The sequence below is a fragment of the Neovison vison genome, chromosome 11 (genome assembly GCF_020171115.1).
Source record: "Neovison vison isolate M4711 chromosome 11, ASM_NN_V1, whole genome shotgun sequence".
In the NCBI taxonomy this organism is placed as follows: Eukaryota; Metazoa; Chordata; class Mammalia; order Carnivora; family Mustelidae; genus Neogale; species Neogale vison.
Window position 1 is genome coordinate 150,410,521 of NC_058101.1, and position 27,662 is coordinate 150,438,182.

The following is a 27,662-nucleotide window of genomic DNA, read 5'->3' on the forward strand; positions in this document are numbered from 1 at the left end:
CTCCCAGGGACCACCAGGGCAGGAGACCCCGTTGGGGCTCGGGAGATGGGTCCGTAGGTGGGCACGTGCGGCTCAGGGAATTGGTGGCGGCGTCTATTTCAGGGTTTATGGTAAGAGGCTGGAGCGGGCACACACTCAGCGCCACAGACAACACACCCCACCCTTTAAGGAAGTGAGGAGGAGAGCAGCAGGGGTGTGGTTAACTAGGAGGAGGAGAGGGGAAAACACAAACCTGTCAGCCTTGTTACTCAGCAGAGGCCTCGGGAGCGGCCGCGCACTCCTTACCTGCCGCAGCCCCCCGGACCCACCTGTACCTGCCGGCCGCGCAGCCCGCGCCTCACCTGGCTGAGCCAAGGAGCCGTCGGAGTCGGCGCTTCTCTCCGAGTGAGTCCCCTCCCGCCATCCGGGCGGAGCGCCCAGCCACAAGTTGGAGGCAGGCCGGGGTGGTAGGGGTGGGAAAGGGGTGATTCCGAGACTGCCGGTACCTGGACAAGAGCGGGAGTTCCTGGAAAAGGGACTCCGGTGTCGGAGCCGCGGGGGCGCTGCAAGCCTGGCTGGCTCGCTTCCCCCCCCCCCCCCCGGGGGCAGAGCAGAGTCTATTTTGGGAGTTAATTTGAGACTGAGGGGTGTTTCTCCCTCTTTGTCCTCTGAACGTATTCTGGGAGGGGAAGCTGGGGGATGATGAGAACGCACAAAATCGCCACCTGCTTCCAAAGGTCGGATCAGAGAGCGACAGACCAGGTCTTTCAGAATGCAACTTCGGGCGCTGCCTCGGAGCCGCTCCCTGCCCTCCCCCCTTCCTCTCTCCCCGTGCCCTTCAGCACCCCCACCCTGGTCATGTTCCCAGCACACCCCACTGCTCTGGCAAGGACTGCCTGCACCCCAGAGGGCATTTTCTAAATCAAGCCTGGACTGGAAGCAAGCACGGCTCTGCGAGGGCCATAGAGGCAGAACTCCAGGGTGTGTGTGTCTGTCTGTCTGTCTGTTTGGGGTTAAAGTTAACACTGGCTGCTCACTGGTTCTTTGTGAAACTACCTTCTCAGTTGCAGGAAAGGGTTAAGTTCTGTGCTGCCTTCTCTTGCTGTCAGGCTGTGCGTGGGCAAAGCCTTGGGTGGGTGAACAGGGAACATATGGGTGATGTTCTGAGCCCACCGAGCCCCACCACCTGCCCTAACCCTCAGCCATCTGACACTGGCATCTCCCTACACCCCAAACCTGGGGCTCAGACCAATTAGGTTCCCTTGAAGGGGCCAGGGGGAGAAGGGGAGCAGAGTTTGTCCCCAGAGGGGGCATGTGCCAGGAGGATTTGGAAGCCAAGGAGAAGTTTCCGCTGACCTGTAGCTCAATTTGAGCCCCCAGGGACAGCTGATATGGCATGACCTGGTAAGGGGCACAAGGAGACCTCTCCATGTCTTGACTGCTCTCTCCTCACCAGAGTCCAGGCCAGGACATGCCTTTGAGGACCTGAGCCCCAGCCTCTCACAACTCTGAGAGAGGGAGAGGAGGCAGAGATGAAAAAGTGAGTAAGGATGGGAGGAAGGAAGTAGTCACATTCAAGAGATGCGGCTCTGCCTGGATAGTCTCCATCCATCCATTCATTCATTCAATAAGCATCTGCTGCTTCCTACCTGAGGCTATGTGCTGGTTCTTCGTGTGGGGACACAAGGATGTTTGTGCCCCACCCCTGCTCTCTGGAGCGGGATGGTGGACATCGGATGCTGAGGGCTGCAGTGGGAAGGGGCAGGGATCAGGGTGTCAGGTAAGACTTCCTGGCAGAAGTGACTCCAACAGGAGACCCTGAGGATCAATAGAAAGCGGCCAGAGAGTGGGAGAGAGGGACAGAGGCAGGCACAAAACACAGCAAGTGCTGAGACCTGAGGCCAGAAGCAGCATGACACATTGAGGAAACTGAAAGTAGCGCAGCATGGTTGGAGCATGGAGAGTGCAGGGGCGAGGTGAAGCTGGGGAGGTAAGTAGAGACAGCTCCAGAAGGGCCTGCTTAGGCTGCCATGGCAACTCCCGTTGGAGCAACACTTGGGACCTAGAGCCAGGCAGGAGACTTCCCAGCATGCCTCTGAGTCTAGGGTGGGGTTGCCAGATTTAGCGAATAAAAACACAGGACACTCCGATTTGAATTTCAGATAAGCCATGACTATTTTTCAAGTATAAGTATAGCCCTGCAGTATTTGGGACATACTTATACTAAGACATTATGTATTGTTTATGTGAAATTCAAATTTAACACGTATCTGGTATTTTATCTGGCAACATTCTTCTAGAAGGAAGGTGAAGATGCTCCCAGGCTGGGAAATGAAAGATGGACCATGCTCCTGTGCCAGGAGAACAGTCTTCAGGGCATATTTATCTTGTCACCAATTCTCCTGGATGCCAGCTTGGGACTCCTTCACTGACTGACCATGTTATTTCTTTAAAAAAAAAAAAAAATTCCTTTGTTTTCATGTTTATCTACAAGCTGAGGATTGTGATACCTCAGAAAGAGATTGGGCTTTGGAGGCTAATGGACCTGGATTCAAATCCCCGCTTGGCCCCTTTCCCACCGTGAGGCTCCTGGGAGCCCCCGAATCTCTTTACTGAACGAGTACAGGAATAACATGTTGTTGGAAGGATCTATGATAATGCACATAGGTTCTCTAGTGAGTGCTCAAGAAAAAGTGGCAGATATTCGTGCTCGCTTCGGCAGCACATATACTAAAAAAAAAAAAAGTGGCAGATATTAATTTTTGTGACCCCTTCGCCAGGGTGACCAAAGTAGCATCCACAAAGTGCTTGGGGCTCATTGATTTCTGTTTATATTTAGTGAGGACTCAGAGGTTCCCCAGGGAAATAATGTGGTAGGTGTCCAGCTTCTAGCAAGAAAGTGTGCTGGCTCCTGAGCAAAGAAGGGAGAGCCTGAATTGTTTTTCTCAGATCTACCCTTCCTTTTGCAGATCACCTGCTTCCAGGGGAGGAGATCCCCAGCTCTCCTCTTGGAGGAGGATGGGTGGGAGAGAAGTGGTGGCTCAGGGCAGAATTAACGGAAAGAAAATGTGAATGAATTACAAGAGAGAACCCACATAAAACAGCTAGCATGGTATCTGGCATAAACAAGTGCACTGCAAAATTTGGACTGCCGTCATTCCTGTTTTTACAAGTACCTTAGACTCTTAAAAACACATAGACACGTAGACACGTAGACACATAAACTCATTGCAGGGATAGATGAAGTAGGGGTGCCTTGGGAACCATGTTATGACTTTAATGAGAGCATTGGTGAGAGCAGTTTAGGGACCTCCTAAGAGGGAACTGGAGGGAGTTAAGAATTAGTTAAGAGAAAGAGGAAATGGAAATTGTGTTCCCTTGTATGGACCATGGAGTTTAAAATGGTCCCTTTCCAATGGGGTCCCTTTCCTCCTCCCCAGTGGTGAGTGTTTTGTTCCCAGCTCTTTAGACCAGCATTTGCCAAACAGTGTTCAGAGAAACTCTATGCCATGAGAGAGTTATGGATGTTCCCTTGGAGAAATGTTCAGATGAGCTGGCTCTCGGAGAGTTGTCACGTATCTTTGCTCAGTCAAGGTCTTGCAGAAAAAACTTCTGTATCCCTGGGTCTTCTAGCATTCTGTGAATTTGACCCTAGAACCCTGGAAGGGTGGGGGAGCTGCTGTTGGGGAACCTATTATTGTCTCAAAGGAAATAGCATTTCCTATCTAGTGACTGTTGATGTGGGCACAGTTCTGGGACCAAGCAGGTCTTTCAGAGGACATTGTTCATTCCCTAACTCTAACCAGGAGAGATCTAATTGATCCTAGACTCAGCAGTGTCCAACTTACAGAGGATTTCTGGGAACTGAGTGCTGGTGCACGGCTGTCCCAGCATCACACCTCCCCCATGGACAAAAACCCCTACCCATGTCAGCCAAAACCTTCCCGTAGCAGCTTACGCCCATTTCTCATAGGTCAGAAAAGCCTGGGAAGAGGATATCTCTTAGCAAGTGGCCATCCATGGTGATAGCCATTGCTCCATGTGTCCTTAGTACTGCTAAGGCAAGCACACTGATGGTGAGGGAAGGAAAGGGAGAGAGCGTGCTCTAGGGTAGATCTTGAGTGGTAGGTCTCTATCAACCCCTAGCTTTCCCCCTGCCCAGGAGTCATGGGCTCTGGACCACATGGCCCTGGCCTCCTGGATGAATGGAGCTCTGAGGTGGTCACACACCGGTGGCTGGAGATACCCAAGGGCTGTCATATGGTAATTATGCACATATGATAATTAAGAGAAGTTCTTGCTGGCTTGGTGACTGAGGGTTTCTCTTAGACTCTGCATGGGTTCTAGGATAAAGCGGGAAGAGCAGGGAAGGGGGCAGTGGCCTGGAACATGAACAGGGCTAGTAGGCTGGTGGTCAAGTACAAAAGCTTGGAGTCAGTCAGCCAGGGTTCCAACTCCAGCTCTCACACTTACTGCTTGACGTGAGGCAAGTCCCTTGGCCTGGTCGTCCTCATCCAGAAGGCAAAGGTGACAGAGGAGGCAGACAGGCAGGGGCCCGATGACAGGCCTGTACCCAACCCGCATGGCCTGTTTCACTGTTTTAACGTCCCAGATGGCCTTATGCACCAGCTTCCTAATATCCTTGACTGTGCCCCAAAATTTGGTCCTTCAACAACAGGCACTTGGTCGGCGTTGAGTAAGTGTGGCTCTCCTTATCGTTGTATTTTTATGCTTAGGATTAATCTGAGTGGGTGGGGAGGAAGCCCCTGAGGAAAGAGGCCATCCTGTGAGGAGTGGCCCTCCCAGCTTCTGTCTCACTGACAGGCATCAGGTCTCCAGCAGTATTTGCTTCTTGCCCCGCACCGCACCCACGTCTACTGGATTTGATCAGCAGCCAGCCCTAATGAGCTCTTTGGCCGAAGAGACTTGGTGCGACTGCCCATCCCTGGAGTCTGAATGATCACTTAACGGGACAGGTTTCACGAGCTGGTGGCTTTGCTCTCTGGGGTTCTCGGCACCCTAAACAAAGCTCTGAGCTGTGCGAGGGGGTGGCGATAGGGGAGGGGACTACTTTTTGAGTCACTGTGCTGTTTCCCAAGGGATAATTATTACTCACGATGACAGTTTGATTAAGAGAGCAGGCTGGAGGCTGCAAATTCCAATGTCCTTTTTACCTAGACATGATGGCAGGTGGGTGGGAATGTAGGATTTGTTTTCCAGGTAGGTTATGGGTGGGCGGCAGGAAAGGACTGTCCTCTGCTTCCCAAGACCTTCTCACCCAGCCCTTCCCTTTGCCCAGCACTAAGGGAACTGCTGCTTTCATAAGGCAGCTGGGCAACATGATTAAAGCTAAGATAAACCACTGCCAACATCCACGGAAGGCTGATCCTTCCCCACTTTCCTCTCTCGGCATCAAGTTCACCAACATTTTCCTCCTCTGCAGTGCCCTTCTTGCCTTTTCTTTCTCAAAATCCATTGCAAAGAATCTGGCCACATCGCTCACTAGCTGGGGGGGTTCACAGGAACACACCATACCCATTGTTTAGAACTTGGCACTGGGTTTGATTGTTGTCTCCCTTTTGGTTAGGTTGATTCTCTCAACAACTTTGAGGGCATAGGACCGACCCCTCCCTGTGCCCCTTCTTTCTCTGAGGGTCTGCCCACCACCTGGCTCTCTCAGACTCCCCCAGCTGCTGCATCCTTACTGGGACACCCGAGGGTCCAGGCGCCTCCTCGAAGTCCTTCTGGGAGTTCTGCTCTGAGTTTGGGCTTTGCTCCTGGGGGACGTCGAGGGGCAGGAATCCATTTCCCACCTGTAAGAAAACAGCCCCTCCTCTGGTCCTGGCCCCCGACACATCACGTCTTTACCTGGTTTCTAAATCATCTAGTTGACCCCGCCCCCTACTTCCTCCCCAGCCTCAAGCAGTTCCACCGCAAATGCACCTGGAGAACGGAGATGCGTTTGCAGTGGGACCCTAGCTCCTCTCTCTTATGCAGGTTTCTACTCTTCCCACCCCTGGCTCCTGCTCCAGGCAGGTTCCCGGAGATCTGACACTCAGAAGATGCCCTTACTAGCAGCCGGTCACCTTCCCTCCACTATTTACAGGAACTTGGGGCACTGATGTACAGTGATGCCCCTCTAGGCAATCCTGAGGGGCTGTCCTGGGCTTGGGTTCTGAAGCCCCCAGTGCAGGCACATTGGGAGCCTGGGTTAGTGGAAACACTATCAGGAATCAGAAGACATGGCCCCAGTATAGATGCTGCCACTTGGTAGCGGTGTGATTTGGACAGATTGCTCGACTCTTCCAGACCTCTTTTTTCTCACTTGAAAATGAAGAAAAAGGACAGCATCCCTGATGATGTCCTTGAGAGAAATCCTGGACATATGTGAAAATGTCCCGGAAAGCACCCCAGGCACCATTCCTGGAGAGATGAGGAGTGGCAGGTTAAAGAGATGTGGGTTTGAGCCTTGACTCGGTCACTTTCTATCTGGGTGACGTTGCCCCTCAGAGCCCTAGTTTTCTCATTTGTAACTTGTTCTGGAGATTTGTGTGTGCTTTCTCCCCTCTTCACCTCCTTCACTCTCGGGGTCAGTCTTTCTTTACGTGAGAAGGACTTTTTATCTGTTCTCAGTAAGTCCACAGCCTGGTTGGGGAGGTAATAAGTAAACATACTGAACGGTAAGATGAGATGGGGACTTGCAGTGCCATAAAAGACACACCCGTCAAGTGTGATGATGTCAGAGGATGGAGAGGGTATTTCTGTCTGGGGAGTCTGGGGATGCTTCCTGGAGGAAGTGGCATTTGGAAAAGGTCTGGGTAGGGATGACCGTCGATACTTGGGATGGTGCTTGTGGTCAGAGGAGAGTGTAAATAAAAGCAGGGAGATGGGAAGGCCTCATTCGAATGAATCATTTTGGGTGGAGCTGAGGGTGTCGAAGGACCATAAAGATAAAGGGAAGAAAGTAGGATAAGGCTTGACCTGGCCGCTGAAGAGTTTGGACTTTATTCTGAAGGCTGCAGAGAGATGGGGAGAAGGAAGGGGTGGGGGCGCTGATCAAATTTGGGCAGCAGCAAGTAAAGTGGATCCGAGAAAAGAGGGCTTGACATTTCAGGAGGAGCCGGTAGGACATGTTATAACGGTTCGTGTCTTGAGAGTTTGGATACATTATGTAATTCAGGATGATTTGGGGATCCTAGAGATATCTGCTAGTTCACAGGAGGCTTCTCCATTCTGAGTGGAGATTGGTCTTTAGCTGAATTGAAAAGATGTAGGGTTGTGGTGCAGTCAGGTAAGCGTCCGGCTCTTGGTTTCGGCTCAGGTGGTGATCTCCGGGTCGTGAGATCAAGCCGGGTGTCGGGCTCTTTGCTGCACATGGAGTCTGCTTGAGATTCTCTCTCCCTCTGCCCCTTGTGCTCGTGCTCTCTCTCTCTCCCTCTGAAATAAGTAAATAAATCTACAAAAAAAAAAAAAGTAGATGGTAGATGTAGGGTTTATGGGAATATCTATAATTTGCCATTCTCCTTAATCCTCTCCTTTCTCCGGGTCACTGATTCAGAGATAAGCTGACCCCCCCACCCTCACCCCCACCCGCAGACTTTCTTTGCTAGGTATGCACTAAATGTTAGCCTGTCTCCAGGCCTAATGACACGCTCTAGACGGCAGCCCCCTGCAGAATCGGGGCAGCATGCCCTTAGATCTTCTGTCCCCCTCCGCCCTCATCACTTCCCATGACCTGGTCTCTGCCTCCAGCCAGAACCTCCTCCCTTCAGCCCCCCACTTCCAAGAGTCTATCAGACATTTCCACTTGAGTAATTCACCTTACGTGCTACATGTTAAAAACCAAATTCATCAATTTCTCACACCAAACCATCTCTTCCTCCAGGCAACCCTTTCGTTCACGCGGTTGTCATTCTCCTAGACACCCGGGCCAGAAACCCTGATGTTCTCTTCCCTTTCTCCTCTTCTCTGCTTTTCTCTGCTCATATCTTACTTATCACTAGTCCTACAGACTCCTTCATGCCTCTCATTCCTCTCTTCCCTTCTCCCGAGGGTTCACTCAAGCCCAGGTGAAGCTAATCAGCTTCTCTAATATTATAATATTATATATCTTATTAATATTATATATATATTATTATATAATATCTCTAATATTATAATATTATAATAATCAGACCTCTAATATTACCTAGAAGCCTCCAGATACCCTCCTGATACCCTCCAATGTTACCTAGAAGCCTCCAGATACCCTCCTGATATCCTCCAATGTTACCTAGCAGCCTCCAGATACCCTCCTGATACCCTCCAATGTTATCTAGAAGCCTCCAGATACCCTCCTGATACCCTCTAATATTACCTAGAAGCCTCTCCCTTACTCCAGTTCCTTTGGAAGCTCCCATGCCTCTAGACAAACCCCAGTCCCTTCAATTTTGATGCCATCTATAATCTGACCTCTGTCTACCCTTCTAAATCAACCTCCGTGTACTTTCCAAGTAAGCCCTTCACCCTCGCTGGCATGATTTGCTCACTGGACCCCATCGAACCTTTGCTTAGTTCCTGTGTTCCTGCCCGTGGTCCTGTCCACCTTCCCCAGCCCAAGTCCTCCCAGAAGCTCCATGCTCAACCCAGCCCTCGGGAAACCTGTTGCTCCCCCACCACCCCCTTCGCTGTCTCAGTGCTTCTTTGCACTCCCTGATCCTCTAGAATTTATCAACTCATCCCAGCGTGAAATGCTGGGGCAGGGAGGTGCTTTGCCTTTTGTTCTTCTTAACTACCTCAGATGCCCATGATAGGAGATTCCATTTCCCTCCTTCCCTGCACACCCATGCCAGGCTCTCTGGGCCAGGTGGGGTCTTCCTTATTCCCTGTGCTGGCATCACGATAGTCAGTTTTAGCAGCAGGAACCGCATTCTCCCCAGGGGTCAGGATGCGCTCCTAGCCTCTTCTGAATATGGAGGTTTCCTAGAGCCTAGGGAGGGGAATCCCGGGATTTAGATCAGGAGCTCAGTAATCTCTTTATAAGCTGCTCCCATGTCTCTCTAATCCGTGGATCCTTGCCTTTCCTTTCTTCCTTATCCTCCTGTGTATTGAGCTCCTGTAGGCCAGACTGAACGACAGGAGAAGACAAGGTGTGGGGGAAAAGGCAGGGAGCCTTGGTCAAGGGAAAAATTGTTGTGGGAATCTGGAAGAGAGATTTGCAAGGCAGAGGTTGGCAATTTTTAGGAACCCGGACTTTGACCTCGCTGTGCACCGGCATAGGGCTTGCCATGGTAACTGCTCTCAGAGCTTTCTGAATCCTGCAGTCCCAAGATTGGAAAACACTTAGTACACACCGGCTCCTTTATCTCCAGAGACTGACCCTCCCTCCATTGGTCTGGGTGTACCTCTGAGCCCTCTGCTCTTTCTCTACCTGACTCCCTGTGTAGAAAACCCCTCCCAGCCTGTGTTCCCTCCCTGGGAGAGTCATGAGGGACGACAGAGGGAGCCTTGCCCTGGGATGGGGAGACCTGGGTCTGGTCCCTGTCTGCCTGGTCTAGCCACATGATCCTGGGTGAGTCACCTGGGCCAACCTGAAGAGTTTGAGGCTTCTCATTTGCTCATACAATAATGAGATTTGGGGACTTATTATCTGCTGAAGAGCTTTCTTCAAAATGGATCTCAGGCAGAAGCCCTGTGTTAAACCAGGTAAAAGTAGACCCTCTGGGGTCAAAGTAGGGAGGCAAGTGCCTGTTGCTTCCTCAACCCTCTTGCACAGCGGTCCTGGGGCCCTCCCTGCATTTCTTGGAGCTCGGATCATCTTGGATCCTTTCCAGGCCTCCAGTTTTTGAGGTCCTGATTTTTATGTGTTTTAGCGCCCAGAGAATGGGTACAGATTCAAGTAGGTTCTATACAGAATGATCTCAAAGTAAGGAATCCAGCCTGGAGCGTCGCATGTGTGTGCGCGGGGTGGCAGGGTACGGTATGCGTGAACAGCCTGAGACAAGGTGCAGAATTGTCCCCTCTGAGCAAATGCACATGATTATGGGGAAAAAGTACAGAATTTTCATCTAGGTCTCAGGAACTGATGGCACCCCAAAATATTAGGAATGACCCACAAGTTTTTATAATGAGTTTTACAAACTTTTCATAGAAATTACATCAAAATTGAGCTCCATTTTAATTCGAATGAACGAGGCCAGAAGCTCTGTTGAGGTCAGAACCATGTCAGCACTGAGAGTCGGGGCTCTCTCCTGAGGACGAGGACGCAGCTGGTGCCTGACACACAGTCGGCATTTGATACGCACGATGTGTGCCTGAAACTGACCATATGTGTGTGTCCCACCAAGGAAGGTTGTTTTTTTTTAAAAAAAAAAGGTGATGGGAATATGTGAATGTTTTAGGGTAATATTTAATATAGTATGTTAGTGACATGTTTCAAATGACATACTATATAAAATAACACATTAAATTAAAATAATTTTTTTTCCCCAACTCCCCCCACCCCACCCCCGTTACAAAACATTCAATGCTTCACTCCCATCTTTGACATCAGTGTCCTTTTGCCACTGGAACCCCTACCCACATTCTAGCCTTTATCATTGTCCCTACAGTCTAAAGAGAGGTGGTTAGTTCTTTTTAATATTTATTTTTGAATAGTACCTTTCTTGAGACCTAATTCACGTACCATAAAATTCATCCTTTTAAAATATACATTTGATGACCTTAGTATATTCACAACTTGTACAACAGACACCCCTATCTAATTGCAAAACATTTTTTTTTAAAGATTGTATTTATTTATTTGAGAGAGAAAGTGAGCACGCATGAGCAGGGGAGGGGCAGAGGGATAGGGAGAAGCAGATTCCCCAATGAGAAGGGAATATGTCCTCTAAGGGAGGCTTGATCCCAGGACCCTGAGATCATGACCTGAGCCAAAGGCAGACACTTAACCCATTGAGCCACCCAGGTGCCCCTAATTATAAAACATTTATATCACCCCATAAGAAAGCTCATACCATCAGCAGTCATTCCTCCTTCTTCTCTGCCCCCAGGCCCGGCAACCACTAATCTGCTCTCTGTTTTTATGAATTTACCTATTCTGGACATTTCGTCTAAACAGAATCATGCAACACCATGACCTACTTTACTGGTTCCTTTCACATAGCATCGTGTTTTCAAGGCTCATCTAGGTTGTAGCATGCATGAGTCCTTCATTCCTTTTTTTGCTGCCAAATAATATTCCAGTGTATGGATATGCTGCATTTTGTTTATCCCTTCATTAGTTGTTTTTTTGTTAAGATTTTATTTATTTATTTGACAGAGACACAATGAGAGAGGGAACATAAGCAGGGGGCGTGGGTGAGGGAGAAGCAGGCTCTGGCTGAGGAGCAAGCCCTATTCAGGGCTCGATCCCAGGAACCTGGGATCATGACCTGAGTGGAAGGCAGATGCTTAATGACTGAGTCACTCAGGAGTCCCTATCCATTCATTAGTTGTTAGACATCTGAGTTGTCTCCATTTTTTGGTCATTGGAAGTAATGCTGCTATGGAACATACGTGTACAGGTTTTTGTGTGGATGTGTTTTTATTTGTCTTAGTTATCTAGGTGTGGAATCCTGAATCATATAATCTATGAGGAACTGCCAGATTTCCACAGCAGCTCGACTGTCTTACTTTCCCATCAGGAACATATAATGACTCTAATTTCTCCTGATTCTCATCAACACTTGTTACTGTCTGTAATTTTGATGTTAGCTCTTCTAGTGGGTGTGAAGTGGTGTCTCGTGGTTTTCATTTGTGTTTCCTTAATGGCTAATGGTGTTGAGCATCTTTTCATGTACGTATTGGTGATTTGTGTGCCTTCTTTGGAGAAAAGTTTAATCAAATCTTTTAGAAGGTTTTTGTTTGTTTTTGATGTTCACGATAAAACCATTTCCTGTATTGCTTTTTAAAAAAGATCTTTAAAATTTTTTTTAATAGCAAAATTCAGCTCTTGTAAGGTGGGGCTGTACCCTCAAGAAAAGTTACCAAATCTATATTTTGATACTGCAATTACTGAAGAAAACATCTATCAGGTGACCTTTGTAAGCCTCCTTTTGGAGGCACTGATTGAAATGGTAACAGGCTACTACTTTTTCCCAAACAGTGTATTTTTGTCTAAAATAGGGTAACTGAGAGAGCAGTCCATACTATGAAAAATTCTCTAAGGGCTAGAATATATACTTCCTCTTTTCTGACAGATAATTTGGGGAAGGGAAGAGCTTTACCTTATATTCAATCCTGTACAATATATGAAAATAGATGTATAAAAATGGATGGATGGATGAACAATGACCTTAAGAATGAATTAATGGGGGGCACCTGGGTGGCTCAGTGGGTTAAAGCCTCTGCCTTTGGCTCAGGTCATGATCCCAGGGTCCTGGGACTGAGCCCCGCATCGGGCTCTCTGCTCAGCAGGGAGCCTGCTTCACTTCCTCTCTCTCTCTCTGTCTGCCTCTCTGCCTACTTGTGATCTCTGTCTGTCAAATAAATAAATAAAATATTTTTTTAAAAAAAGAATGAACGAATGGACAAAAGAAGGACAGTACACTAGTGATCAAGCAGCCACACCAATCCGTCCCTCTTTATCCTCACTTAATTTCTGCTGAGAAAACCAGCACTGGTCTTTAATTTATACTACCTAGAACCATATATAAAATAAGTGGAAAAAACAGGCTTGCAGTTACAAGCTGGAAAGAAGACACTGTATTTTCTGTTGCCTGGAATGTCTTTATCGACATCCTTTACGATGGGAGAACCTGAGTCTGCCCAGTGTCCTGGACGTGGTTGAGAACCCCAAAGATCTTGTAAAGTGACTACAGGATGTGATTCGGGGCCATAAGTCACTGGAGCAGTACCTTTAGGGAGGTGATTGTATATGGCAGGATTTCTTCGGTTCTGGAGTTCTCCACTGCCCTTCCCACCAGCATGAGGCCTCAGGGTTGCTGTGGCCTCAGGCATGGGCCTGACCCTGGAAGCTTTGTGCCTCGTCCAGTCTCCGGGATGGAACCGACCATGAACCACACTCCCCAGTGATTCACCAGCTAATTCCACAGAGAGGGACTGCCCCTTCCATCCTTCCCCTTTGGTCCCCTCTCGAGAAGAAAGTGTGAACTGGAAAGGACTACTCTGGAGTTTGGGGTAAGTGTGAGGCGTGGAAAGAGGAAGAACAGCAGCCAGCAGAACAAGAACAGAATGGACGTTGTGGCCAGACCTATGAAGAAGTGACGGAGATGGATGAAGCCTGGAGAGATGGCTTTTAAAGACTCAGACCCTGCAGAGGGGAAGTAAGTTACAGATGATATTGCTCTTTAGAAAGACCTTCATGGGGACACTTGGGTGGCACAGTCGGTTGAGCATCTAACTCTTGGTTTCAACTCAGGTCATGATCATCTCAGAGTCTGAGATCGAGCCCCGGTCAGGCTCCCTGCTCAGTGAGGAGCCTGCTAGTCCCTCTCCCTCTGCTCCATCTCCTACCCATACACACTCTCTCTCTAATAAATAAATAAAAACTTTAAAAAAAAAAAAAGAGGACCTCCATGGCAGCCACAGAAAAGCAGATCCCTATGATACTTACTCTGAAGTGAGTGTGGTTGGAATTGGGGTCGGGAAGTGAAGGACAGTGAAGGGAGGTGTTGACATGGTGACATGGCCTAGAGTTCCTGCTGTAGGCTTGGCTGTCACATCTGTCCACACTGCTGGTGGCTGGAGTGGGTGCTGGGAGGGCTGGCCCTCAGGAACAGCCCACTTCCCACTTGCTTCTCCTTACTTCTCGGTGCGGAGAATGAGTGGGGCACTGAGGATAGAGAGAGGCTTGGCCAGATGAGCAGGAACCAACTTAGCCTGGGGGGGGTGGGGTTCAGCAGATGAGGTGGTGCTCAGTCTGCAAGAATGGGGAATCTGTAGAGAGGACACCCGCTTGGAAGGCAACGGTGCAGACAGACATAGGTTTTTGCCCCAATGGCATAGAAAGGGTATTTCACAGGAATTATGGAGCAGGTAGGATACTCAGGACTAGAAAAGGCTGATGGAGGGAAAGGAATTGGGCATAGGACAGAAGTTCGCATTCCACCCTCCCTGGGCACCCCTCCTCCGGAGTTCTTGGCTGTACCATCCGTGTCTGCCAGGCACATGTTATCTCGAGATAAATTTATTTTTCACAAGTACATGCCTCGCTAATGGAATGGTGGAAGGCAGAGACCTTGTCTTGGGGCTCTGTCTCCGGTCACATTCCAGCAAGAGCCAGGATGTGAAACCTGTACGCAGGAAACATTTGTTCGGATCTGAGTGGGTTTTGGAAGAAAAATTGCTAATTTAGAGATGCTGTCCAAAAACTGTGGAGATGAGGGGCAGCAGAGGGATTCAAATGAAAGCAAAATGGTCAAAATCTCAGCAGCTGCTTCGAGATGAGTGGGCAGAGGACTTCCTGATCCCAGAACAAACACGCTTTGGAGAACACTCCAAGAAGAAACAGCCTCGCTCCTCCGGGCTGCACAGAGTTGTGCTCCTCGAGTACCCCTGTCATCAGAATCCCCTGGAGGGCTTTTGAAAATGCAGACCACGAGGCTCCAGCTCTACAGTCTCTGATGCAGCATGCCTGGGGTGGGGCCCAAGAATTTGCGGTTCGGACAGTCTCACAAGCGCCATCAATGCTGGGGGCCCAGGGACCCCACTTCGACAACCACTAGTGTGATGCCCCTTTTGTCACCGAGGGGCGTCTGTTAGCACCAGCTTCTGTCCGCAGTCAAAGTCGGGCCACCGTTTCTTCCTCTTTAGGTTTTGCTTTGCTTTGTTCTTAACAGTACAAAAATGGTTTCATGCTCATCCTGGAGGAAATACCCATCATGTCTCCATGGGCTCCACCAAGAGCCCGCCCTTTCATGTGCCCAAGGCTCCTTGAGAGCTTGGCGGACTTTGCCAGTCTCTAACTTTTGTCTGTCGTGTTCTTTCAGTCAGGACTGCCTCTCCTGGCCTTGCCGAACTCCCATCTCCTGGGCTCCAACCTGAGTACCACCCCTGCCAGGCCCTTCTCCCCAGGGCCCTCAGTCTGGCTTTACCTTCCTCCTTGTCTGTTCCCACAACCCTCTTGCTGACTTTCCTTCTGCCTTGCGCTCTCATTGATTATATGTGTGCCCTCTGCCTTCATCAGTGCAGACTGCCATAACAAAATACCATAGCCTGGGGAGCTCACACGACAGATACTTACTTTCTATCAGGTCTTGGAGGCTGGAATTCTTAGACCAGGGTGCCAGCATAGTGCGTTACTGGTGAGGGTCCTCTTCCTGGTTTGTAGACTGCCGTGATCTTGTTGTGTCCCCTCATGGCCTTTCCTCGACGTGTGTATGCAAGGAGAGAAAGAGAGCTCTGGTTGCTCTTCTTTTCTCATAAGGACACTATAATCTATCGGGTCAGGTCCACTATGACCTCATCTAAGCCTAATTACCTCCATAAAGGCCCTTTCTCTAGACATCGTCCTATTGTCCTATTATCATCTTGGAGGTCACTGAGTCCCCCCTCAGTGGGTGTTGTGGGGGAGGTATTCAATCAGGGTCTACAGGATCAGTGAAGGTATGAAAAATCAAAACAAACCAAAACCTTTGGCCCTTCCCAGCCTCCAGTTCTTGAAACGTGTGTACAAAGGCCGAGGAGCTGAAGAGGAAAAGGCATTTGCTAAACCCCATCCACGGGGTGATGTGGCAAGGTGCCAGAGCTGTCATGGGCTCCTCAGCCTTGAAAATAATTTGATTACTAATCTGTATCACTCAGGGAACTACCACCCCCAGAGCTGTATTAAGAATGTTTTCCTCAGGCAGAAAATGTGCTGCCTTTGGCATCCAAGTTGGACTCGGGAATTTCATTTTATGATGATTCCCCTTTCTCCTCCTCCCCCCCTCCCCCTCCTCCTCCCCCTCCTCCTCCTCCTCCCCCTCCTCCTCCTCCTCCTCCTCCTCCCTCCTTCTTCTCCCCCTCCCCCTCCCCCTCCCCCTCCTCCTCCTCCTCCTCCTTCTTCTTCTTCTTCTTCTTCCTATACTTCTTCTTCTTCCTGTACTTCTTCCAGATTTGGTTCCTCCCAGACCTCTCAGCTGATGCGCAGCTAAGCTTGGATTCTACCCTCTTCAACACTCAAATAATTTCCAAATGTAGTTTCTTCTCCCCGCCCCAAGACTGTCTTTTAGTTCTTGCTTTTAACCTCATATCTGTCCAGTGAAACCACCAGGCTGATGGTGTTCTCATAGAAACCCCAAGGGACCCAGGTACTGGGAACTCCCGTCCTTTGCCATTTATTTATAGCTATTTAATGACAGGTTCACCCTGGAGGAGAGCTGCAGCTCCCTGATGGGCCTTGAACAGGTCACAACTTATCTTCCCCAAAGTGTTCTTGATAACCCTTCTCTAGCCCTTACCATAATCATGAATCTTGCCTGCCTTCTAGCTCTCTTCCTTGTGTGTATGTGTTCCCCTGAGTCCTATTACCAAAGGATGATCCCTAAGGTTGGAGAGAGGACCTCAGGACTCAGTTCTTGATCCCAGCTTTCACTTTCCAGGAAAATGGCGACCACCTCAGCTTTTTCAGGTGCCGTCCCCCAACTCCTTATCCTTCCTTCACCCACTTCTCTCCCCCCTTCACAAGCTTGGGCCTGATACGATTGCTCCTTTGACGACGGAGCAGTCCAGTCTCCTGGTGGAGGCAGAGGAACATCTGGCCTGCACACAAACAACTCACCTCACAAGCTATCAGCGGGCAGTGTTCCTAATGTTTGGGAGCCGGCACTGAAACTCAAGGTGTGGCTCCTTACTTCCCAGCCTCCTGGCCTTGAGCACATTCTTAACCCCTCCACCGCGTGCCAAATGGCAGTAACCCTAGCGCCTTCCTTAAAGAGAAGTCCTTCCTTAAAGAGACACCGTCACGATTACAAAGAGATCGTATATTCATGTATATAAAGCACTTGGCATTGGTGCCTCGCACATAATGAGCACTCAGTACATTCACCAGCTATTATCAGGACAGAAGTATATGTTAACTGCAATTTCACATGGGGCCCCTGCCCCCTTGTCTTCTAGTCAGGCTTGGCCAGGACCCCACTCCACAGCCCGTGGCAAGTGGCCCAAGATCCTGTGCCAAGCTCTCTGCCGGGCCAGGTTCTAGACTCCCTTCCTTGTGCTGCCAGATCTTGCTTGATCACATCACCCCAAGGCACACAACTCAGCTCCTTCACCAACTACCCTGAGAAGTCTAACCCCACAGAACGTTCATGGCAGAAATGGAGGGAGGAAGAAGAGTGTTATGAAGAGAGCCCAATCCTGCAGCATTCCGCTTTTCCTCTGGTCTCCTCCCCACCCTCCCTCCTGTCCTTTTCCCCTTCCTTTTCCAAAACAATGAGCAAAGACCTTCCTGGGCTCCTGGAGCCTCATCGCCTGTCACCAGAGTATTAGCTTGGCTCACTTGGGCTATGCTGACCAAATACTAGAGACTGGGTGACTTAAAAACAACAGAATTGTATTCCTCACGGTTCTGGCGGCCGGAAGTCCAAGATCCAGGCACCGGCAGATTCAGTGTCTGGTGAGGACTCACTTCCTGGTTCATGGCCAGTCTTCTCGAGCTGTGTCCTCATATGGTAGAAGGAGAGAGGGACTCTGAAGGGGGGATCTCTTTTATAGGATAGTAACCCCATTCATAAGAGCTCCGCCGTCATGACTGAATCACCTCCTCAGGGCCCACCTCCTAATACCATCCCCTTGGGGCTTAGTATTTCCACACATGAATTTGGGGAAGAACACATACATTCAGAACATAGCAGACATAGTCCTAACCAAATACAGTGTTCTTCCTGGAGGAATTCTGTTACCCTCTCCTAAGGGAATAGAAACCCCATCATCTTCCACACGTGTTTCAGGAAAGAGGCTCCCTCTTGGGGATAGGATTGCCCGTGTTGATATCAGGGTAAGCCTGAAATTGAGCAATGTGGAGAAAGTGGAGAGCTGCCCACCGCCGAGGGGACTGAGGCTGTTCTGCATGAGGGTTTGGATGGCTTGGAATACAAGGTCTATGGGAACAGACACCCATTTCCCTGCAAAGGCAAACTGTGCCAGGGCTGGGTTTCTTACTGCTTGTAAGGGAATCCATTGCTTTCCAAACTGCAGACCTCACTTTCTGACCCAACCAGGAGAGGTGGACAGATTCTATCACACGCAGTAGCTTTAGCCGTGAAAAACAATCAGAACCTATGACAGGGTTGACACACATGTGGGAAGATGAGTCAAGTGGAAACCCATCCCCTGCTCCCGTGGAGGAGACTGGGAGCTCGTGAGCCTGGGGGCACAGTGAGGGGTCCGGGTTCCAGGAACCAAGTTGGAGAACCAGGAGAGGCTCATACCAATGGCTGCAACGTGACCGGTCTGTCACATGCCAAAGGTGTCCAGACTCCTCTCCCCCGAAAATGAGGTTCGCCTCTCACACCTTTGCCAAGAGAGCTGTGTTTTTCCACTCAGAGGTTCTTCCTTCCCTCTTGCCTCTTCATGTTTTTGTTCTTCCCCTGATACCCTCCTCGGCATTCAGTGCTCAACCTTTGTGAGGCCTTCCTGATCCGCTCTTGCCTGTAGTGGGGGTGAGGGCTCCTGTTCTTGCTGCTGTCCCAGTATACCACGTGGGTGACAGTGGGCGCCCTCCTCCTTCCACCTCTCCATGAGCCCTGTGAGATAGTCTTCCCCGCTCTCAACCCTAGCCAGTGGCGCAGGCGGTCTCTGGCATGTGGTAAGTCATCTTTAAAAATCTATTAAACGTTCCATTAAGGACAGTTCACTACAGTCCAGAAGCAGAGGAGAACTCAGTTCAGCAACAAGTGTGGCTGTTCCAGACTGTGGCAGGTGCTGCAGGTCGTTTGCATTTGCAGACGGGGAAGAAAGAACCCAAGAAAGAAGTTCTGTGGATCCTTATTTTTATTCTATTCTCATAGAACTACTTGCTCTCTACTGACCTTGCTGCTTGAGTAACGGAAGAGTGAATGGGGAGTCTCCGTGAGTCACAGAAAAGTGGAGTGTCCCAAAGGACCAGATACACCTCATGAACAGAGAATGACTTGGGGGAGGAGGATAGAGTGGACACCTGAAGTGATCTAGTCCAAACTCCTATGGAGAAAGGTCTTCTTTGGGCACCTGTGAACCATGTCTTGCACAGAGAACTCATCATTGTTGGAAAACTTTAATTGCCAAAAGGTTCTTCCTTTCCCTGAGCTGAGCTTTGAATCCTGTCAGAAACTCATCCACTGATGCTAGAAATGCCTTCTGGAACAGCCCAGAATAATGACTGGTTTTCAGTATGATAGCCCTGAGAGAGGGACCACCTAAGCATTATTTTCTGATCCCGGCTCAACATAATGACCAGTGTTCCCTCTTCCTTGCGTGACATGGTTTTCAGGTACTCTGCCCCTCTGGCCCTCTACTTCTCCATCAGTGGCTTTTGTCACCATCTTCAAATGTCACGGCCAGCAGTAGACATAACATTCCACAAGAAACTAGGCCTCTCAGCTGCGGTCCCTACCTTCTTCATCACCATGGGCTCCTATCTTTCCCCTCTCCAGATGGGCCTTGTGTTGAGAAAGATTTTGCTAGTCAAAATTACTATGTAAAACCCATCTACAGATGCCTTGAAGTTTGAATTCCTCAGCCTGGCCCTTGTAGTCCTAGGATTCCTCTGCACTGTGTCTCTGGTCTCCCCCCAACCCCCTGCCTTGGTTCTCATTCTTCTTGTATTTGTCCGCTCAGGCTGCTGTAACAGATACCACCGACTGGTGACTTCAACAGCAGACATTTATTTTTCTCACAGTTCTGGAGGCCGGAAGTCCAAGATCAAAGTGTGGACGAGGTTGGCCTCTTCGAAGGCCTCTCTCCTTGGCTTGTAGATGGCCCTCTTCTCTCTGTGTTCTCATGTGCTCTGTTCATGTCTGTGCTCATTTCCTCTCCTTGTAAGGTCACTAGTCATATTGGACTGGGGTTCACCCTAATAACCTTACTTTATGTGCCTCCAAATCCAGTCACATTTTGAGGTAGTGGGAGTTAGGACATCAGCATATGGATTTGGGGGGAACACCCCTCAGCCCATAACATTCTACCATATCTTCATGTAGTAAAGCTGATTTTACCTCATCTTCTCAGAACCCTCCCTTTACTTTCATCTTTCATGCCTTTGTTCCCCCTGCCTCTTGCCCTGCTTCATCCTCCTCCTCTTTTGAGGTCATTCTTCCAGGAAGCTTTCTTGCTGCCTTGTTGTCCAGTCCAGTTTAGACCCCCACAGAGATGGAGAACTTCCTTTCTCCCAAGCGAGCCCCTTCTGCTTGCTTCGATAGCATTCCACCTAGCAATGTGGACCTAGAAAGGCCTCAGGTGTCACACACACACACCGAAGGCGTTTTTCCTTTCATTTCAGATAAAATGATCTCCAGATAAATCAAATTATCTCTAGATAAAATGAGCCCTGAGTAGCATAAGGGGGAGGGGGAACCCGCAATATCCTGGAAGTTGGAAACTAGTGAAACTAGATAGATGCCTGAAACCTGTGTACTCTCAGGTACCTGGGGAACAGTTTGAAACCGAACTTGATCCTCTTCCGCTGTTGTAAATACTCAGCTGTTTCCTCCGTTTCTCCCCACAGTTTGGGAATACTGCTGTCTCCTCCTTGTTCCCTCTGCAGGACGGGGTTCTTCTTAACCTCACCTGCTGAGGTGTCTCAGTCCAAACAAAATCAACAAAGCTGCGTTTCTTTCCACTCCACTCTACAGCTCTTTGCAAGTGCGCCACGCACACACTCCGCCACACACACCTCCCAGAGCTTCAGCCTCGTACATTGGCTTAATGCTGTTGCTTAGCAACCGGGAAGGGAAGTGTGATCACACCTCCCAGCACTGTCCGTGGAGCACTGTAGACAATACAAACAGTTCCCTGGCTTCTTTCTGCCACCGAGGAAGGTAACTGTCAGAGGTGGCCAGCATGATGCTGCAGAGATATTGGCTCATCATCTGGGGGCCCAAATTGGTTGCTGCTTAGCTTTTACTTGGCATTGGGTAATGTCTTCGTGGGGGCGGCTGGGTAGGTGGTTCTGGAAGGGCCGGATCTCTCTGCTTGCACTTGTTCTCAGGATGCCTGTGATGCAGGCAGGGCAGCTTGCAGAATCCTCTCTGCTCCCACGCAGCCCTGCCTTGCACCAAGCCTGCATCCTCCCAGCCACTACCTTCCCTGCAGTCTCTTCCATTTGAGGGTTGTTCTTTGGTGTTCTGGCACTGTCCTGCCCACCCCTCCCCACTTTGCCCTCTTGTTCTTCCAGTTCCTGGGCCCTGGGCCTTTTAGATGCTCCTCTGTGCTGCTGGACAGCGCCAGCTCCTCAGATCGGCCATGTCTCTGCCTCACCTCAGTCCTTTCCATTCCTTCCATCCCAGCCACAGACCACTGGGCCACAGGCCACACAAGTGGACTGGGGCCCACCTCCTGCTCTCAACTGGTGTCCTGATCAGAAACTGTATGATTGTGACTTGGAATCCCTGGGTGTCACGGAACATGAAACGGTAGAGAAGGTGAGAAAGTCTGTAGTCTGAAGTCATATATCCCAGATCCATATATATATATATATATATTTTATGGGATCTAGGGAAAGTTTCTTTCATTTAAGTATTTCCTATGGGGACTAGAACATTTGCCTCACTGTGCAATTATGGCAATTACATGAATAACCAATAGAAAGAACCCAATGAGATGCGTAACATGTAGATGGAATGCTTCTAGGAGCCTTCTAGGTCTACAGTCTAACTTCATTCTTCCTTCTGGACCTGCTTCTTCCTCAAGTGAGAACCAGTGTGCCCGTTAGATTCTCAAGAAGCAGTGGCCTGCAGTGACAAGAAGACTAGGCACTCAGTACCTCTGATCTTGGGTCCTGCACTCCACAGACCTAAAGTTTCTTTTGTTCACCTATAAAATAGAGCTAGGAACCCCTGCTCTGTCTAAAGCACAGAGTTGTGGTAAAGCTCAAAGTAGAAACTATGTGTCAGTATCTTTTACACATTTCAAGGTGGTTTACAAATCATAGGCATAAAAATTACCTTGGGGGTGCCTAGGTGGCTCATTTGGTTAAGTGTCTGCCTTCAGCTCAGGTCATGATCCCAGAGTCCTGGGATCAAGCCCCCTGAGGGGAACCTGCTTCTCCCTCTACTACTCCCCTTGCTTAAGTTCCCTCTCTCGCTGTGTCTCTCTCTGTCAAACAGATAAATAAAATCTTAAAAAAAAAGAGAGAGAATTATCTTGGACAAAATTGTTTCTATTTCTTCCCCTATAAAATGAAGGAGTTCAATTTCAAAATGTCTAAAACCCCCTTGATGTCCTAAAATTGTAGCAAACTGAAATATGACAGTCACTTGCCCTCCAAAGTTCTTAGTGGACAGAACGGAATTCTTTTTCAGAGAGACTATGTGTCTTGTGGTTGTAAGAATACATTGCCCTAATATTGCCACTCCCTTATCCCTGGGGCCCTATGACCAAGATGGCTGCTCATCACCTTGTCAAAAACCCCAGCCCAGGAATGTTCTAGAGCCTTCTTCTAGTTCTGGGTTGGGAATGTACATAGCTCTGTCCTTTCAGTAAAGAAAACAAATGAGTCAGAACTTGCCCAAGGCGTGATAGAGGTGCTGGGGAAGCAATCACTGGTGTAGGTGTTTGAACTTTATGTCATGGGTGCCTGTGTGTTTAATAGTGGCCTGGAAAAGAGCTGGATTTGCAAACAGAGGATAGCTGAAGCAAGAGCTATTGGAGTGTATAACGTTTGGACTTCACAAGTACACTAAATGCAAGTGTGACCAACAAATAAAGTTCGGATGTTACTGTTACAGTTGTGAAACCGTGCATACACATTGGCACTGCTTTCAGTGAGACAACTCTAGGCCATTAGAAGGTCTCCCTCCAAAGGGGATGCCAACAGGAAAGATGGCCGATGTAGCTCTCAAGGCTCTGGCTTTGCTTAGAAGATCTATTTCCGAGTCCTGTGGGGAGAAGGGTGCACCTTCAGTCCGCTGTTACCCATCCTCCAATCCCGTGAATTCCAGGGAAAGATGAATAGAGCCTTTTATTATCTGTTAAAAAGTTGGAAATTCCTGCTTCACAATGAAGTTGCAAGAGGTCAGCTCTAAGACAAGTGTCCATGGTTAAGCACATCACCAACTTCTTAAAAACATAGCCGTTTGGTGGGGGAACACTGGGAGGCAGATTTGATCTACGGTATGTCTGGACCCATGGACTAGCTAGTCACAGAATCAGAGAATGTTAAGCCAGAGGGACCTCAGCTATCGCCCAGTCGAACCAGTTGGTTAACAAATGAGAAAACAATCTGCAGCCTGTTAACAGGGGTTGATTTGGAATTGTGGACATGCAGGTGTTTGTTATTTTCTTGATTGTTTCTTTTCCTTTTCAAGTAAAAATATGCCATAAGAAAACAGGAACGTGACTTGCCTAAGGTCCTGAAGCCGCTCAGAGACAGAACTTGCCTCGTTGCCAGATCCATTGGTTCTTTGTCCTCTGCTTGTCCCCCGGACATGGTATCCGAGGCTAGGACCAGGTTTTGGAAAAGATCTCTTGCAGTAAGAATGCAATCATGCTGCTTATCAGTCTTCACCATTTAACACTTAACTCTAAAGGATCAGTATTTTACAATTTCCAGGATGATTTCATGAACACTATTCTCTTAATTAAACCTAGACCTATTCTCTGGGGAATGCTAAAAATAAAATGTCAGTTGTAAGCCAGTCTCTCAAAACACACCTGGTGCTACAGAGTTAAAACCGCCCGCTGAAGGATAATGTGAAAATGGAACCCGTGTTTGATTTTCTTAACCCACATCCCACGTAGCCCATGCACTAGAGGAAAGAGAAACGCTGTTAATGGAGTGGTAAAAGCAGTGTGAATGTCATCCCCCGCAGAGGTTCCTGTGTACAGCTTTTGTTCCTGTGGTCTCTTCAATAAATATGACTCAGTGTGCTGTTTGGGCCCCACTTCCCCTGGGCAGGGAGCTGACAGCAGCGCTGAGCTGTGCCCATCATGGGTGACTCAGGGGACCTGCTTGGGCCCTGATTGGTCCAGCCGCCTGTCTCCCCTTGGCTGACTATGCTCCCTCTGCTTTTCTGAGACTGAGATCCCTGACCCTTCCCAGCTTGCAATGAATATGGGTGGTGGCTTCCCACTGCCCCATTCTTTTTAAAGAAGTGCCATACACTTATCTTGACAAACTGCCGAAGAGCTCTTTTTACCCACCCACTCATCCATAGAATTTGTGGTCTCCGCATAGGCATGAAGCACAGAAGGCCACCTAAAGGTCAGAATGTGCTCCCCGTGAACAACAAAAACAAAAGACAGGAAAGGCCTCTCCTCCTCTAAATGCTTGTTGGAGGGGTGCCTGGGTGGCTCAGTTGTTAAGTGTCTGCCTTTGGCTCAGGTCATGATTCCAGGGTTCTGAGATCAAGCCCTGCATTAGGCTTTCTGCTCAGCGGGGAGCCTGCTTCTTCCTCTCTCACTCCCTCTGCTTGTGTTCCCTCTCTCACTGGGTGTCTCTCTGTCAGATAAATAAAATCTTTTAAATAAATGCTTGGTAGAGCAAGAATATTGTATACTTCCTGTGTACAAGGGATGGATCGTCTGGGCCAGCCCACACTTGTGAACCAGTTTTGGCTTAAACATCAAGATGGGAGCTTGGATTTCTTTGGATGCACATTATTCAAAGAGATAATAAAATGACCCCAGCGTTTTCTATAACAAGAACAACAGAAAGTATTGAATAAGAAGCATGGAGTCTCCTTCCCCTAAGCCAACAGAAGCCACAGCCACCTCAAGGAGATGGAGAAGCAGAGAACTGTATGCTCCTGGGATTACCGATCTAGTCTCAGGATTAAGTAGGATTGGATTCCAGAAATACTTACTGAGCACTACAGAAGAGGCCTAGAGGTCTAGAGCACAAATTTGCTATGGGCTACACATCAGTGGGATCGTTAATGTTGGAGGCTGTGTTCTAGAAGATGCCGAAGATAAACGCAGTGGGGCAGATGGAAAGTCACCACGTCAAGCCAGTGAGTCACCCTTAGTTTAGAGGGTGGTACGCCCCATCCAAGAAGGTGGTGCTTTTGCCAAGACACCTCAGATGCAATGCCTATTGCTTGCCAACCTGCTATAGGATTTTTCTCCCTCCTTCTCCTTTCCTCTCATGGGATAGAAGGACCCAGTTTGACCTAGCTGTACATGTTGACCTATGCATATGAGTGACAGAGCTCCTAACTCATTCACTCACAAACGCCCCCTCTCCCTCATTCTCCCCATCTCCTGCCACATGAACATAAACACACACATGCACACGCGCACACACACACACACACACACACACGATCATACTTTGGTTGCCACAACACATGCCCTTGTATGATGGCAGATCAGACCAAGACCAGTGCTGAAACAAACGAGGCACCGTAGTGATGGGATTGTTCTGAGGGGAGGGGAGGCTGCTGGGGGGGGCGTGGCTTCCCACTCGGCAGCTGCCTAATGAAGAATAGCCTGGAAGTGCCCATTCATCAAATCTTCAGTCACTTACGCCCAACTAAGTGTGGCTCTGGAAGATGTTTCTCCAGAGCGGGAGAAGGCAGCAGCAGCAGCAGAAGAGAGCCTATAGTTGAGAAGGGGTCACCCACCTGTTCTTGTCCTAGTGCTCTTGTCATTGTGGGCGACAGAAAGTCAAGGAGGGGATGCACTGGCTCACATAGGCATGGTAAGGAAGAATCAGGAAGCAGCTGAACTCAGGAACAACCAGAACTGGGAACTCAGACACGGCCGAGTGTCTCTGGGTCTGCCCTTCTGCCTTTCAGGCTCTCACTGCACATTGGCTTCATTCTTTCAGAACAACTTCTTCAAAAGTCAGGGGACTTAGCTACTAATGGCGTCCAGGCTCTCACCTACAGCCTTCTTACCCACAGGAGAAAGCCTGTTTCCTTAGGCTAACATTTAAAAAATGCCAAAGAACTCAGATTGGTTTGGCTAAGACCTCGTGTCCATTTTTGGACCAATCCCCACCGACCCAGGCCAAGAGGGCAGGGCACCATGTTTGCCCCAGCTTGGATAATGGGTTCCATGTTGTGGTCCAGAGCAGGGGGAAAAGATAGAAGAGATGGTCTACCATGCTGGGCAGCCCCCACTAGAATTATTCAGTTGCTGTGGAAGAAGGAATAGTTCCTTGGAAAGATGGTGAGTGAAATTCTCTGAAGAAGGGGTAAGAGACATTGCAGGTAGACCAAACAGTTTGCAAGGTTTGGTCCTGTACCAGCTTATGCTCTGTGGCTAGCAGGTGTGCTTTGGGGAGGACCATTTAACTTGAGAAACAGAGGGAAATGGTGATATCCATAGTGCTTGGGAGTTGACAGGGCATAATTTGTTATGGCTAGGACGAAAAAAACTTTGTAGAAAGAGGAAGTGGCGAGGTCATGAATTACATGTCAGTAAATCATTTTTGTACTGCTGGACTGTTTGACAACAGTTATTACATGAAAGAGATAACTGAGCTGGACTTCCTGGTCATGTTGCCCTGTCTATAGGATTTAACAGACCAGTTCATGAGGTTACTGGTTGTTCTTTCTTTCCTGGGCTTGAGTGCAAAGTCAGCATCAGTGGCAATCTTCTCACAGAATCATCCCTGATTTTCAAGAATGATATTTCTCTTGTACGGTGTGTGCTAAAATTGAAAGCCCACCTTACCCTTCAGTCTTGAGTAAATGGTGTTAGAGTAGATGGCTATTTTTTATTCTGCCTCTTCACTTTATAGGTGATCCTTTTGCTCAAAAAGAGTCTCAGTGCTTTAATACTCGGCAGGTGGGTACGTAGTAATGGCCTCCCAGAGATGTACCTGTCTTAGTCCAAAAAGCTGTGACTCTGTTAACTTACAGGGCTAAGAAGACATTGCCAATGTGATTAAGGTAAGGATCTTGAGAGAGGGAGATGCCTAGATTATCTGGAGAGGTGATGTGACAACAGAAGGAAATGTGTCCAGAGAAGAAGAAGTCAGAAAGAGAAAAAGAGTTGAAAGGGCTATGCTGCTCACTTTGAAGGTGGAAGAAGAGACCAGGAGCTGATGAATGCAGTTTCTAGAAGCTGGAAAAGACAAGGAAAAGTATTCTTCCCTAGCGCCTCCCGAAGGAACATAGCCCTGCTCATACCTTAGGCCTTCTGACCTCCTGAACTATAGGATACATTTGTGTTATTTTAAGCCACTAAGTCTTCTGACTCCTGAATTATAGGATATATTTGTGTTATTTTAAGCCACTAAGTCTCTGGTCATTTGTTACAGCAGCAATAGGGAACTTAACACAACTACCTTTCTGGAAAGCAATTTGGCAGCATGCACTGAGAAATAGAAAAGAGTTGATGCCTTCTGACTCAGCCATTCTACTTTTAGGATTGTCTCTGATGAAATGATCAGATATGCAGAAATGTCCTTACATATTAAGATGTCCATTACATCTAGTAGCTAAACCTTGGAACTACCTGAGGGCCCTTCTGGTGACCTTATCTTTAATACGGTTCCAACAGTGTTTGAGTAAAGAATACGGCCCACCTGGTGATGACCATCCTCCTTTGTGTTGTAGTTTCAGGAATATGTTGCA

The 27,662-nt window shown here is 48.7% G+C and overlaps 1 protein-coding gene across 2 annotated transcripts in view; it reads left to right on the forward strand.

Annotated features, from left to right (window-relative positions):
* The first annotated feature begins 210 nt into the window (after positions 1-210).
* The window catches only part of PTK2B (protein tyrosine kinase 2 beta), a 126,101-nt gene continuing 98,649 nt past the window's right edge, over positions 211-27,662 (forward strand). For both annotated transcript variants that reach the window (XM_044224991.1, XM_044224992.1), the window contains exon 1: positions 211-384. The gene's annotated coding sequence lies outside the window, so the exon portion shown is untranslated. The remainder of the gene's footprint in view (positions 385-27,662) is intronic.